The sequence below is a fragment of the Ascochyta rabiei genome, chromosome 1 (genome assembly GCF_004011695.2).
Source record: "Ascochyta rabiei chromosome 1, complete sequence".
Lineage (NCBI taxonomy): Eukaryota > Fungi > Ascomycota > Dothideomycetes > Pleosporales > Didymellaceae > Ascochyta > Ascochyta rabiei.
This window is the reverse complement of record NC_082405.1, coordinates 2931110-2943376: the sequence shown is the minus strand read 5'-3', so window position 1 is coordinate 2943376 and position 12267 is coordinate 2931110. Positions and strand designations below refer to the sequence as shown.

At 55.6% G+C, this 12267-nt stretch overlaps 6 annotated features.

Annotated features, from left to right (window-relative positions):
- Nucleotides 1–826: 826 nt before the first annotated feature.
- Nucleotides 827–851: a tandem repeat.
- A 171-nt stretch (nucleotides 852–1022) lies between these two features.
- Nucleotides 1023–1052: a tandem repeat.
- Nucleotides 1053–1247: 195 nt separating this feature from the next.
- Nucleotides 1248–1288: a tandem repeat.
- Nucleotides 1289–8638: 7350 nt separating this feature from the next.
- Nucleotides 8639–8674: a tandem repeat.
- A 543-nt stretch (nucleotides 8675–9217) lies between these two features.
- Nucleotides 9218–9307: a tandem repeat.
- Nucleotides 9308–11799: 2492 nt separating this feature from the next.
- Nucleotides 11800–11836: a tandem repeat.
- Nucleotides 11837–12267: the final 431 nt, after the last annotated feature.

Here is a 12267-nt window from a genome sequence, read left to right as displayed (position 1 = left end):
CGTTCGTGCAAGGCAGTCATGTCTATGAGGGCATGATGGCGGTGGCAGTGATGGACGGACTTACGTTGGGACTGGTACTGAAGCAGGCAAGGGCAGAATTGATATAGGGTGGATGAGAAATGGAGGTTACGTTTTGATGGATCAGAACCAAGGGTAACGTGCCAGGCGGCGAGGGGCGGTATATATCCCAGCGGGCGCGGGGAGGGTTAGTGTGATGGACGGACGCCAAGGCGGTCGAGGTGCTGTTGACTGCTCGGGACGGATGAGAGAGCGAGGGGTCTGGTTTTGAGAGAGCGCGGCTAAGGCAGTGGTGAGATGGTGGTCGGGGAGCGCTGGGGCGTCATGCGGCGCTCTACGTACCTAGCTGGGACCTGACGGCGACGGGCTAAGGCCATGGTTGTCGTCGATGTACACCAGCAGGTGGTTCCCTGGAAGTGGACCAGATCGTCGGATTCGAGCTTAACCCTGTATCACATCGTGGCATGGCGTCTTTGGGCGCTACAGGAGGGCGGCTTCTTGCACCCTGCTAAGCTGCGGAGCCTGTCGAGGCAGCTAGCGGCAGAAAAATGAAATGCCAACGCCGAGCTTCGTGTCGAAAGCTGCATGGGCGCCGGTCCAGGTGAAAGGCGTGCCCCTGCAGCGCCCGCGGCCAAACAGCCACGGTGCTGCATCGACAGTACCCGCTGCAGGCCCGCAGCGCTCGCCTCAGGCTGTCAGTTGCTGGCGCCCTGGCCGTTTCGCCATGAATCGACGAGGTGCAGGGGCGGCCGAGGAAGGTTTCTTCGACAGCATGGGCACAGTCAGAAATACCCCCCACCCCGGTGCACTATCTACTATCTACTAGCTATCTACACCCCTTTCCACACGGCCGCACCTTCACAGCCTCTCTTGCAGCTGGACTCCTGGAGCCTGGAGGCCTGGCACGGAGCCGACAGCGTGCACGCCCAGCTACCTTGTAAGCTGGCCTGCGAGACTGCCATTCATTCTAAAGGCAGTGAGCACAAAGTACCGTCATCCTGGTAGGCGGCGGGCGGGAGGGCGTGTTGGCGGGCTACAACCGCACACCGCGCCGGTCGCCCTTGCCCTTCCTTGCCTCTGGCCGCCCTTGCGTCCTGCCACGAACAGCAGACACGCGGCGAGGACCGCACAAAAGAAAGAGTCGGCGACACAAGCCGCAATGACAGCGGCCTTCAGCTCGCCCTGTTGCCAGCCACGGCGGTATCGTGGTGTTTCTGCCCCTGCACGATGGGCAGGACGGGCAGGACGGGCAGGACGGGCAGGACTGGCACCACGCGCACGACTGGCACGACTGACGACTGGCACGACTGGCACCACGCGCACCACGCGCACCGCCAGCTGTTCGTTCCCCAGCAGCGAGCGCCGCACGATGCACGTTGCAGTCACCACTCGCTCGTCGATCAAACGGGTGCTGAGGCGTGCCGCTGCGCCCAGCCCGGCATAGTGCGATCGACACGGCCCTCCCTGCGGGTGGGGCCCTCGAGGTCGGCGAGGTCGGCTTGGCCATTCACCGCACTCCTTTTCGGCCCTGCGCCTTCGCCCGGCGCAACCGTGGACAGCAGCAACGGCTTCGACAGGACAGGGCCAGCACTCGCCGCCTCAGGCCCTCAGCGACGCTCGTGTTTCTGCCATGTTTCCGCTGCACCTCACAGCGGCACAGCTCCCGTGTCCGGAGGCATGCCAGCTCGCCATCATATCATCATGCACTGCCTCAGCACCCTGTGCTGGAAACCGCCGGTCGGCCTACCTAGTGCTCTGCAATTCAAATCTTTTTAGGCTGCGTCCACTTTGGGTGCCCGCCGACGGTTTAGGAAGGGGCAGACCGTGGGTTCGCCAACGCCAGAACGTTGTGCCCGCCCGCCCTCCCAAGAGCGCATCATCGCCCATCCAGTGCTCCACACCACTCGCCGTCTACCGACAAGATCCAGCAAGCTTGCTCGAATGCAGACAGGTCTGACCAAGCGACCCAGTGCCAGCCGCGGACATCAACGGCCGTCTCCTCCAATCGACTGCTGTGCTGCAGGCCCTCGTCGCCGACGTTTGAAGTCTTGACTTCATCCACTGCACAGCTTCGTCCATTATCCATGCCCTTGACACCGTCCACTCGCCTCCACGTTTGCCCGCCCACTACGCCTTTTCCGTGCGCACTGGCAAGCCAATCCCACAGCACACTCTACCTGACGCCAGCCTCAGCTGTCGCTCCTCCGTATTCTGATGCTGCTGGGCCTGGCACCGCTGCAAGAATAGATGCCGCCGCACCCTCATCCCTCCCTCTGTCCCCCCACGCGGCGGTGTTCTGGTTTCACTGTCCAGCAGCCCAGGATTCCATGACATGCTTCGGCCTGGCCGCAATCCCTGAGTGCGAGGCTGCGGCGTTGTCCTGTGGCTTGGGCAGATCCTGGGGTGGACAGGCTTCCCGAGCTACTGGGTAATCTAGTCCTCTTCGAGCCAAGTGCGACCCGGGTGTCAACGTTTCCGAGTGATTGTTTCGTCACCAGCAGCTGTGCCTCACCCGCCTGCATACAAACTCGCACAAACACAGCGACCTCGCCGTCCACTTGCCTAGACCGGCTCGCCCATCCATACATAGCACAATGTTCCCATTTGCCTGGATAGCTCAACGGCCGCCATGGCCGAACTCATCAAGCCAGGCTGTCTCTCCCAAACGCGGCAATCAGGGCCCCGTCTTCCATCTCGGAGAAACATGGGTTTCCTGCACACTGACTCGGCATCCCGGTTGGCCACAAGGACAAACTACAGTTGCGACCGTATGCCAAGCTCTGGAATCGTCACGCGTCTCCTCTTCGCCTCACCAGCGCCTTGACAGCTGTTCGTGATGGTCCTGGCCGCTCACAGCGGGGAAACTGATTGCCGCGTGCTCCAGGGTCACCTTGAACCCTGGTACAACGTACAACGTTATGTCATCAGCATTCACCGTCCATCTCAGCCGTGGGAAAAGCCGGTCAAAGCCCCTGTGGGTTTTGCAACATGGGTTGGTCAATTCAAAGCCAGCTGCAGCAAAAAGCACATGTCGTTCCTGTGTGCTGGGATCAACGGCGATTCCAACAATCAAGTGTGGCTCATGCGGTGTTCAGTGCAATGCCTGCCACTCGGCTTCGGGTTCGCACGTTAAGAAATCAAGTCCTCGCTTCTTCCGTGATTTGTACAACAAGGCTCATGGCCGAACTTCCTCGGCCTTCCAGCAAACACAACATCGATGCTGCAGCACATCCCGATGATAGATTGCTGCACTAACCCCTGCGCAAATGCGATGCCTTTCCGTTCGCCATTTACTCGCGACTACCGGAACTGACAAAATAACCTGCAACTCGAGAAAACGCCATGTCATCGCAGGATCGTCTTGGCATGGTTCTCCCTTGCACTTGGAACTCTACACGCACAAGGATTTGCGCGGCTTGAAGGAAGAGAGTAGCGATCCTCACTTGAACGGAACCCGACTAGATGCTCCTTGCGAGTGTGTAGTTACAGCTCCGTCTGAACGCTATGTGTGACCCATGACGGAGAGCACGTTGACAGTGCACCCAGCAAACAGGTAAGCAAACGGTGTTGTCGGCGTGGGTCAGTTGATAAGCTTGGACGCCGTGCTACAGATCACTGCACAGAAGAGGTCGGCGACGTTAAACCCAGAAAGTTACACGATTGCACGACCTTGACCTTGCTGTGTGCGACTCGTCCCGCTCTTAATATCGGTCGGATTCCTCCGTAACCGGTATTGTGGAGGAACGAGGGTCAGCAATCACGTATTTGACCGTGCATTTGGCATCCTCAAACTGCGGGTTCCATTCAACAATCGAGACTTGCCTCTGCGTCTGACCAATCATCACCGAGTATTACGGACAGGGATCCCCAGTCAAATCGATCTCTAAGATCAGATTAACGAGGGATCCGCGCCGCCAATGAGACCCCGGTTTTGCGTCAGTCTTCAAATCTTACCCGCAAACCTGCAGCAACCCACCCTCGTTGCTTTTGCTGTGCTTCTCGCCCCTTTCCTGGCTCGTCGATGATTGGCACCCGCGACTGCCTCATTCTTCAATCCCGACCCGTAAGCTCCTGTCGATAATACGGAGTTTTCAAACCCTTAGCTTGAACAGCGGCACACCGGCGACCAAACGACGAACGTGACCACACGGTGGTCCGTCCCGATAGTGCATATTACACACTAACTGTGACGCAGTCTGGCAGCACTGTTCACCTGTGTGGATCAACAATAGCGACTCCTTTTCGCGTTCGTGTCTGACAACTGGAATCCACCCTTGTTCTCAAGTCTGTTGGGGCCACGGTCATCGCGCTGCGTGCCTGAAGACGCAGACGAGTCAGCACGACGCTCTACACACAGCTGTAGACCCCGCTGCAATACTGTAGCGCAGCTAGGACGCTGCCATGTTCCGTTTGCCAAAGCACCAGCGAACGAAGCCGTTTGGTCGAGATCTGAGCGTGCACGAACCTGATCGGCCTGCCGCACGCCCAGACCCCTTTTCTTCGCTTCCGCATGGCGGTCGTCTTCTTACTTCCTTGACGTATCAAGAACAGCGGCCAAGGCAGTAAAATTTCACGGCTCACGGAGCAGGCATCTCCATCTTTCTCTGCATGCATTTTGACAGCCAATCCTGGATCAAACAGCCAGCTCTCGTACAGCACATTCCATCCTTCCTGATTTAGTGCTAGTTACAGCCAGTGTACAGATTCAAAACGTGCAAGAGTGCCGACACGTTTGTCGTGACACTCATGACCGCTTGACATTTTTCGCCAAGGCAATCGATGAAGAGGAAACAGACAGGCGTATCTTGACCTCGCCGAACAGAAACTCATTATTGAGATAAACCCTGCAACCAGAATTACACCAAGGGTGGCCTGTAATGGTCTGTACGAAATTGGGACGTGGACAGTGAGCAAGAGCCGATGCGGTCGCGGAAGCGCCCACTGAACAGCCACGCCAGAACCCTCCGTCGAACCGTGTTGCGACAGGGCGTCCTCAATAGATTGGGTGAACAGGAGGCACTCTCGTCTTGACAGCACAGGCCTTCCGATGGAGCTAGGCACGGTGACAAATACCTAGATTTCCTCTTCCAGGCGTATGGTCGTGTAAATCACTGAACTCAATTTCAACGACAACTTGCGACTCACGACTCACAACAGAAGCACTGACACCACATTCCTGCAAGCTGCTGCGGCCGTTCCCTGACTTTGCGGCATCGATCAATGTCATGACCAGCCGCCCACTTTCTGGCATAGTGACATCGAGCTCTTATTCAATCACATCAGTGCCTATCAATCTCCGCGTGAAAGCCATAGTATTGCGCCAGTCGGAGCGAGCTTCGTGTCTGCACAGCTGCAGACTGCGTGGACTTACCCAAAGTCCAACTGATCTGAGGGCCGATTCGTGTAATGAGAATTCTGGTAGACCGAACTCGATGCAACGCATCAGTAGCAGGACAAATCGGAGGCACATTAACACTGCGATCGCGCTCAACCAGGCTTTAGCTGAACTCACTTCACCATGATGCGATATGCATCCCATTTTCACGCATTGCACAGTCAACCTGAAGAGTCCTGGGGCCCGGATCCACTACCTGCCTCTCTTTCTCGGCCCAACTACCACTGTACGTGCACACGACGCGCTCTGCGTTGCACGTCCAGCGCAGACATTGAGTTCATTAGCGGCCCATCACTTTGTTACTTGCCAGGGTACTGCTTAAACCTGCAGTTGCGTGTTTCATTCGATACCCACTGAATCATCTACTAGGGAAAGGAAACTGCAGCTCGGTACTCTCTTTGAGCGAGTCTTCGAAGGAGCTGTGCGTATGCTCTAAGCTGCTCTACGGACAGGAGATAGCGGTTTTGATGTAGATGACTCCCTCAAGCCCTTTCGCCCATGCAAAGCGTATCGGATGGAATTCGTAAGTCAGCCAGCCTTTCATGAGAGCTCACACACTGTGGAAACGCATGGTCCTGCCTTTCGGTTTGCCTGCATGGCCAGAACACTTGTCGAGATGTCTCATTGATTATACTTGCAGCTTCCAGGGCTGAGGACCACCCGATTTGCAGAACGATCGTCTAGCTGGTAAGCCTGGATAACCGACCACCTGAACGACTTCTTGCAGGACCACAGTGCTTAGAATATCGGCGCTGCATGGTCACCAGTTACCTTACTTCATCGTACGAGAACTAGGTCCGGCCGTCCGGGACTCAAGCCACTCATGTTTGCATGCCTACCTTGATGACCGGCACACCTTCCCTCAATGCCGACGAAGAGCAGACATACATCCAGCCCACCATAAAGCAGGAACTCCTCGATAGTGAACTTCTGTGGCGGTCGTTCTGTCAGACGTACCAGCTAACAGTCTGACCCAGCCTGGAGCACGTATCAAACACATCTCTTTGCATACCATACATGACTATCTTCCGAAGTATGCCCACATCGTGTGCACGAAGCCTGCACAGGGCCCTCTACCAAACCCTTTCAGACCCGTCGACGTGCCTGAGCAGAGCGCCGAACGGCTTCCCAGAACCAAGGCTGCAACACTCAACAAAACAAACAGAGCACAACACCACGACTTCGAGAAGAGAAACCGTGTTCTAGCGTACGTAAAAGGTAGCACACGGAGCTTCGACGTTTAAGACGAAGGGTACAGAGTCCTTCACTGCAGGTTGCCTTACAAACGGCATGCATGCGCAAGGGATGCGGAGTTTGCATCTGCTGATGGCGTGGAGACAAGGCAGAGTTTTGTGTGGACGAGGACTTGGAAACGAGGCTCATCTCTCAACATTCTCCACAACATGCGTTTTGCACTTCGCGACGCGGGCCGCTGAACCCTTTCCTCGCGACGCGCCCTAGTCTGCGACCTGCCTCTTTCCATTGCCTGCATCTGCGATTACGCCGGAATGCAGCGAGCGAACTAAATATCAGCGTTTACCGCCAGTGCGCTCGCTTTGTGCAATGCGTTCTGTCAGCGTTGTGACTACTTTGAGCTAGCAAACGCAACACGAATCCGAGTCCCTGCCCTCGGGTTGGCGACTCCCTGTGCTATTTCCTCTGCCGTCACACGCGGCGAAAGGACCACGCGACATCTGACATGCTTATCACGGCGATTGGTGCAAACGGAGGGCCTGAAGGGCTCCGAGGGAAGCGCTAGGCACCGGCCCTCACAGATGTCCACGGCCTCTGCAGCCACACGAAACTCATCGCCTTGCAACCCAGGACCACCACGCACACTCGCTTCTTTTTGCCACATGTAGTATGGTGGACGGGCTGTTTCGCAATCCCTTCCTGATCCTCCAGCTCCGCAGCGGGAAGCTCAATGACAAAGAGCCATGTTCCCTGCAAAGAGAGGCTGAACATGACACAGTAGTGGGGTACGAGGCGAGACACAGACCACTAGGTAGGGATAACCGTTGGAGGAACGCTAGCTATGTCTACTATGGTAGGCGAGTTGAACGTGCGACGAGTGCGAACCCGAACGAGAATCCGCTGGTCGCAGGCGCGGTAGATGAAGACTCCATTTGCAGGCGAAGGATTCGATGGCGCATGTAGCGTGCTTTGGGTACGAAGAGCCCTGAGCGACGGCGATGAGATAATTCGCCGTACAGGTGCTCCTGTCTGCTGCGCTCATACTCTTGGTGAGTCGGTCGGAGCAGGAGGTTGGCTGTGGAGGTACGAGTACGAGCGCGAAGGCTTCGAGCCGTGAATCAAGGGACCGCGGACAAGCGGCACGGCAGCCTTCTCTTGCGCCCCGCCGATGGATTCAGCACCCAGCAGTCTCTCTTCCACGGGACCGTCATCCGTGTCCTTGAAGCGCGGTCGCAACGCGTGCATCTCCTTCGCACAATTCAACGACCACGTTCTCTGCCCGTCATCTCACGGGGCACGGCACTTCCGAGTGGAGAAGCAGGGCAGGTGGTGTTGGGCGTCTGTCTTGTGTCGCCGATGAGTGGCCGCGGTGTGCAAGGTTCTAAAGGAGGAAACCGTACGATATTCGCGAAGCCCGTTGACATATCTGACGCACCGCAAGCGCGTGGCAGAGCGCCGGTGCAACGGGTACGCTAATGGCTTTGATAGATGCGTTGACAGCGCAGCCCAAATCTGCAGCAAGCACGCCAGCGCGTGCAAAACGTGCATACACCACGGACGCTCACAACCACTCACGGTGGGAGCTGAGGGCGATCAGCCCATGCGGAAAACTCTCTTTCTGACTACGGCGATCTGGTTTTGTCATGGCCATCTGGATTCGGGCGACTGCAGTACCGCTGTAGGGCGATTGGTGTTCTTGTTCTGGCTTCTCGAGCCGCACCGGTTTCCGCATTCGACATCGTACGAGCCCGGCATTGCAAGTGACCGTTAGTGGGGGAGCTGGGGCTCGATGAGGCCGCGTGGGAGTGAATCATTCTGATGGGCCGCGTGGCATGACCACGTCCGCTGTGTGCGAGCTAGAAACTCGTTTTGGCAAGACAATGACGAAAACAATTGATCGTCGCCGTTTTGGAGCGTTGCGGCCGACGGATACAGCAGTCGAGCACGTCTGCTTTGGTCGAGATCTCCGCGCCCAAGCATCCTACCCAGCCCAGAGCTGCAATGGACATTACGTGTCTTGCGTCGGAATTGGTGAAGTGAAGTGAAGTGAAGAGAACAGACGTGTAGGACGGCCAGTCACCAAGGCTGGCATAGACGCTTGAGGAGGGTTCCATGATACGGCAACACAAGAGAGAAGCTGGAAATCAAACTCAGCACATCTTCAGCGGCCTCTCACAAAGCACTTCAACGCACCATGACAGAATCGGCCACTCGATCCATGATCTACACCACGTCTGCAACGAAGGATCAAAGCAGCCGTAGCAGGTAAACCCTGACTGCAAGATAGCGCGCCGTCCTCCCAATTCGACCGGCCAAAGGATCAAGATTGCGATAGTCGCGTGGAGCCATGCATGTCCATCACTCTACCATGTACATAGAGTAGCGAGCAGCCCGTATTAGCAAACCAGGCCTCTCTCGCGCCCGCATTGAGAACTGAGCGCGAGCCGGCGCAGCACATGTGTCGAAGCGCCGCCGCTCCAAGGATAGACTCCGACAAGCACGAATCGAGCTTGTTGGAAACGGCTGGAATAGACGTCCAGCGCTGCAATCAATGCGCTCGATGGGCGGAGGCCACGGTGGGGGACTGCATCGCGAGGCGAGACGCGCCGCATGCTTTGCTATGCTGTGCTTTGCTATGCTATGCTTTGCTTTGCGTTGCTATGCTTTGCTATGCTATGCTATGCTGTGCTATGCTATGCTGTGGTTTGCACAGGCAAGCGATAAACGCTGCGTGTCCTCCTAGTTCCACACTCCCGCAATATGTCCGTACCACGAACGCAAACGAGTTGGCAAACCGTGCAATCGGTCCATCCACCATGCCTTGACGCCAAGCAGGCGCATGATTGACGTCGTCGCAGGCGATCAGAATCACCGGTAGGAGACTCAGGCGGTGGATTGATTGGAGGGGTCGCTGATTTTGCCCCAGACAGGTAAGGCGTGCGTTTTATCCTGGATCTTCTCGTCGGAGTAGGCACGGTAGGTGTGATGCTGGGCTTCGACTGGCTGGAGAGGGATGGTGCGGTGGGAACTGCGTCGCGCCTTCGGGGTAGACAGGGTGGCAGTACGGGAATCGGGTGGAGAGGCTTCGTGGTTAGGAAGGGAATTAATTGATGGATAGATGTGTAGAGTAAATACGTGCGTTGCTCTCTAGAGATGTCCTGTTGTATTGCCGAATTAATTTACAGGCGGCATACCATGTAGTTGATCAACAGCAATTGAATCAAGCGTGATTGTGTTTTGGGCTTGGAAGTGACTGACTTGTAATAACTGCCACTCCAACTACTTATGCGGTACCGTACGTACGTCCTGAGGCAAAGCTCCTCTAATCTACCACAAGCAGGGTGATGTAGACGACATTCCACGTCCATGCCGGTGCAGATGTGGAAAGGAACACCCTCTCGAGCACAGTGGGCTGCCGGTGTACTCCCTCCCCAGCATGGAACAGTTCCCTCGCTGTTAGACACGCAAACACAGCGCTGAAAGTACCACTACTCCACGGCATATCGCTCACCCCAACCGCACGTTGCACGGTGCTAAGTGGCATCGAGACCTACAGTAACCACACCGCCAGCCAAGGCTCTCTCTCGCCGTCATACCGTGAATGATCCATTGGTAGCATTCGGGGTGATATGTGCGACATTCCTGCTCTTGATCTGAGCAGCTTTCGCAGGCCATGACTGCTCGTACTCCGTACCGTCCGCGAATCAGCTCTTGGTGCGCAAATCGATTTGCACACTCGTTTGGGCGTTTCGGTGCGGCCCCTTCTCTTCTGTGCCTGTCGTTGTATTGTTTCCTGGCAACATCAAAATCCTTTGCCCAAGTGTCTTGTGTGATTGAGGCTGGTAGAGGGGATAGATTCCGGCGCGGAGAGTGGACACCAATCTTGAGTTGCGTGGAGAGCTGGTCGCCGTTAAACTCATGATCGGATATATGGTCTTCTGTGATCATTGTGCTGCGGAGGTTCTCTTCGCCATTGTTGTCGACATCATGTGTCTCCAAAGCGTTGTCAGCTTTGGTGCCAGGCAACACACAGGCACCGCCCACCCTACAATTGCTGCATCGCCAGCCTAAATCTGCCCCTGCACTTCGACCTGGCGAATGCCATTTGTAGCATTCAGGATGGTACACTCGACACGAACTGCCTGACATGGCACACTTCACGCAAGACACCGATGCTTCGATACCGTAGTCTCCCTCGATCAACTGCTTATGCGCATAATAAGCAGCATGTCGATACAGGTACTCGCCAGGTTTGGGAACGATACCATCGTGTGCAGGCCTCAGCGAGCGATGTACGCTTGGGTAGGGTGAAGAGTTACGGCGTACTTTGTGTAGTGACCAGAGATGACCGGCCTTTCACGAGTCAAGTCAATTACCCCATACTCAGCGAGCAGCTGGACCAGAGGTGGTTGCGACATCAGCAGTTACTTGGAACCGGCGGAAACAGCGCTCGGAAGGAGTTGAGCTACGGTGGACGAGTTTGGCGTGTTGTGCGCTTGAGGTGAAAGGTCAGCAAGACCACAACAAACAGCGACGTCGCGGCTGCCGCCCGAGACGAGCTCGGCATTCACCTCACGAACAACGGCTCCGATTTCGATTTGCGCTGTATCTGTTATCACGTCTGAGTAGTGAAAACAGCATGTTACGTTGCCTGTCCGCTCGTCAGACAAAGCTACAGTCCAGTGTCGTAAGAACAGAACATCCTCTTGGACCGGACTGAGACCCAGAGTTACCATTCATTGAATTCGGCCACCTTTCAAACGTTGCAATCCGAGAAAAGCGTGGAGTCTGGGAAGTGAGGCCCAGACGCCGTGCGTTGAAGCAGCAGGAGGCGGCGGTAACAGCTGATCAGCTCCTGCCGAGCGGGCTGGGGATGTAGTCAGCCTTGAAACCAGCCGGGGTTGCAGCACGATGCACGCACGAGTCGATGACAGCCGGAATGGTGAAAAACTGTAAGGTAGCTGCATCGAGCCAGCGCCACGGCGTCCTAGTTGCGTGTAGTTACAAAGAGGGCAGATACTGCTGTGTGTAGAGTGAAGACTACAATCCGTATAAAAAGAAGTAGATTTAAGGAAGTGCAGTACAGTAATGAGGTAATGAGTGATTCAGTAGATGTGTTAGTAGGTAAGCAACCAGCTACAAGCTACCATTAGAACTCGAACCATCTGGTGTTGCAGTACAATGCACGCACAAGATAATAGTAATAGTAATAAACAAAATAGAAAATAGCCACATCGAGCCAGCGCTACAGCATCCAAGTCACACGTTATATATAAAAGAAATCACCACTACCTTAGCAATGAGCATACAGAGGTAAGGCTACTATCAGTATGAAAAAGAAGTAGATTGAGAAAATGCAGTACAGCAACAAGCACTTCGGTAGGTGCGCTAGTAAGTGAATAACCAGCCATAAGCTGATGATAGAAGAGAGGGACTCAGGAATCTCTTCGCTTACATGACTACGTGGCGTCGCCAGTACTGGGTTCATGTTACGTGTCGTCTTCGCATTTGTAAAGCTCTTCCGTGTTGACGCCATCGAGACCAGGCTGCAGGTCAACATCAAGTCAAGAAAAGATTGTATGTGGGTGATGATTCATTTTGGTGATTCGTACATGCGCGCTACTCTATGCGTTTTGTCTACTACCACGTCCTTGCGGTAT